Genomic DNA, 3,554 nt, shown 5'->3' on the forward strand with positions numbered 1-3,554 from the left:
TAAAAATAGATTAGTTACGGAAGAAAATACCTATAAGCGAGACATTTCGTATAAATACCGCCACAAATTAAAAAGTCTAAATTAAATTAATAAAATAAATATATAAAAATTCAAAAATAATAATATCAATAAAAAAAAATATAATAAAATAAAATAATCCTAAATATTTTGAACTTTTCCCACCTTATCCTCTGCTAAAACATGATCCGAACGCGAGCCCAATTTAATGTCCCACGGCTCTTCCCCAGTTAAGGTCGTGGAAATTTTATTGACTAAAAATGGCATCTAAAACCCAGTATCCTCGAACACGAGATATTGACTAAAAATGGCATCTAAAACCCTGTATCCATCAAAAACCAATGTAGTTGTTCTTCGACCAAATATTCCACATCATGTTTCTCTCAGTTGAATGCAACTGACAGCGAGATATCCCATCATCTCTTTATGTAAACGCGTTCTCATTTTCTTTTGTCAAGCAGGAAGCATGATTCAACAATATTTCTCAATTACATGGAATTTACCTGGAATATTATACAGGCTCTTTCCTATAAATTTAGACATGCATCGCATGAATTCAAGGCAAGGAATGAGCTCTAGGGATTAAGTCCCTCTTTGTGCGTGATTTCATTGCTGTCATTTTGTATCATATCGCTGCTAGTGTTATGGAGATTATTAAGGCTTGTAACTGCGCAATTGTTTTGGTGATCATTAGTTTAGTGTTGCCTTCACCGGCGTTGGCTACGTCTAGTGATGATGATGAGGAGATCAAATCTTATATTGTTTACATGGACAAATCCATGAAACCCCGTCATTTCAGCCTCCACCAACACTGGTATGCTTCAATGATAGACCGGGTTTCAGGATCCAAATCGGATCCCACTGCTATGCTATACATGTACGATACGGTGATGCATTGCTTTTCTGCCAAGCTGACCAGCACAGGCGCTCAAGCTATGCTGAATATGGATGGATGCCTGGCTGTATTGCCGGACTCTGTTGGTAGGCTTCATACTACTCGGACCCCGGATTTTCTGGGGTTGAGCTCTACCGATGGTCTATGGCCATTGTCGCATTACGGTGATGATGTCATCGTGGGCGTGGTGGATACAGGAATATGGCCCGAGAGCAAGAGCTTCAGCGATCATGGCCTAAGTACTCCCGCGCCCGCGAAATGGAAGGGAGAGTGTGAAGTGGGTTCCGACTTCAATGCGTCCCACTGTAATAAAAAACTCATTGGAGCCCGTTACTTTGTCAAAGGATATGAAGCCCAGTACGGTCATGTCCACGGAAAAGACGATTACAGATCTCCTCGGGATGCCGAAGGACATGGTACGCACACTTCCTCTACTGCGGCCGGATCGGAGGTGTCTGCTTCCAGCTTTCTTGGTTTCGCCCCAGGGACGGCTAGAGGTATGGCTACCAAAGCTCGATTGGCCGTCTATAAAGTCTGTTGGGCGTTTGACTGCGTAACTTCAGATGTGCTTGCGGGAATGGAGGCGGCTGTTTCGGACGGAGTCGACATGCTATCGATATCGCTCGGCATCGTTAGTGATGCCGCTTATTATCATGATATTATAGCAATTGGTGCTCTGGGAGCGACTGAGAAGGGTGTTTTTGTCTCGTGTTCGGCCGGTAATTCAGGGCCTTATGCGATTTTCAACACGGCGCCATGGATAACCACCGTAGGAGCCAGCACCATCGACAGAGAGTTCCCGGCTCCCGTCGTACTTGGCAACGGTAAAAGCTACATGGGCTTCGCCCTCAACAAAGACTTGTCTCTGGCCAACGAGCAATTGCCTTTGGTATACGGGAAAACCGCGTCGAGTAAGAAGTATGCAAATTTCTGCATTGATGGAAGCCTTCATCCCGATATGGTCCGTGGAAAAATTGTAGTCTGTGATCTTGGACAAGACGGAACTATAGAAAAGGGACTGGTCGTGCGGCGAGCCGGCGGTGCGGGGATGATTCTGGTTAATCCGGACGAAGATGGAGAGTATTCGCCGACCAGCCATAATCTGTTCCCGGCGACCATGGTGGGTCCCAAGGCCGGGGAATACATAAAAGCTTATATAAACACGAGTACAAATCCTATGGCAACTATTAAATTGGAGGGGCTGACTGTAATTGGTAAAGCACGAGCTCCGTTTGTTACAGCATTTTCGTCCAGAGGGCCGAATACCATCGTTCCGGAGATCCTTAAACCGGACCTGATTGCTCCGGGAGTCAACATATTGGCGGCGTGGACAGGGCACGCGGGGCCAACGTACTCCGACAAGGAAAGAGTAGATTTCAATATAATCTCTGGGACTTCGATATCTTGCCCTCATGTGACCGGCCTCGCGGCGCTTATACGCGCTGCTCATCCGGCATGGACACCCGCTGCAATAAAATCGGCTCTCATGACATCTTCCGTGCTATTCGACAACCGCAAAAGCCCTATAAGCGACGCATTCACCGCTTTACCGGCAAACGCCTTTGCAATGGGTGCGGGTCATGTGAATCCCAATGCTGCCTTGGATCCCGGTCTCCTCTATGATCTTGGAATGGACGACTACGTTAGCTTCCTGTGTAGCTTAAATTACACAGCAAAGCAAATTCATATTCTGACAAGGCAGGCAACATCCTGCCCCAAATTACGCTCCGCGCCGGGAGATCTCAACTACCTAGTACCCATCATTCTCCGTGGTGTTTAAGCCGCGTAGTTTGGTTCTTGTTACGAGGAGAACCGTGACGAACGTTGGAGGAGCACCGTCTGTATATGAAATGGCAGTCGAGAGCCCTGAAAACGTAAATATAACCGTGCAGCCAACGACGCTCGCCTTCGAAAAGCAAAACCAGAAGGCGACTTATACAGTGACATTTGAAAGCAAAATTGCAGCTGACCACAAACCTAAAGGACGCCAAGCCTTCGGTCAAATATTGTGGAAATGCGTGAAGGGCGGAACGCAAGTTGTTCGCAGTCCTGTGGCCATAGCCTGGACAGTGGAGTGATGAAGAATGAGTGGACTCTCCCAGTTGTTCGTCTGTGGGCCTTTAGTTTGAATAAAGGTAGAAGCCATCCATGAAGATGTAACGCATTTTGTTTTGTTTTTCCGTCGGTACAAGGACACGATACCACGGGGTGTTCAACTTCCACTCATTGTAGGCTTACCTTACTCCATTATCTTCTGCATGCTTACTTGCCAATTCCTATTACCTGTAAAATGAAAATATCCTGTTGCCAGTAAAATAAAAATGTGATACAGGAAATGTTTTGAATGTTGTTAGACTATGCATTTCACTTTATGCGAAACCAATTAATTCGCTTATGCAAATACTATTTTCAGCTAGGAAAAAATTTCTGTTTTATATTATGATTAAAAGAGTACATATTTATATTTATGATGTAGAGATCGCCTTCATAAGTCTTTTAAGATTTACAATTTGACTACATAGAAATATCATATAAATATTTGAAACTGTATGTTAATATGAGTAACTATGAATCTATATACTCTCGGCTTTATCCACAATATATCACAAAATTACACTAAAAAAGTTTATAAGACTAAAAT

General features: G+C 44.2%; 1 pseudogene; it reads left to right on the forward strand.

Annotated features, from left to right (window-relative positions):
• The first annotated feature begins 560 nt into the window (after nt 1–560).
• LOC149230713 (subtilisin-like protease SBT1.7 pseudogene) lies at nt 561–3,242 on the forward strand (annotated as a pseudogene).
• Nucleotides 3,243–3,554: the final 312 nt, after the last annotated feature.

Source organism: Pinus tabuliformis, chromosome J (genome assembly GCF_031772625.1).
Source record: "Pinus tabuliformis cultivar Carrire ecotype Pingquan chromosome J, CPIR1, whole genome shotgun sequence".
NCBI lineage: Eukaryota > Viridiplantae > Streptophyta > Pinopsida > Pinales > Pinaceae > Pinus > Pinus tabuliformis.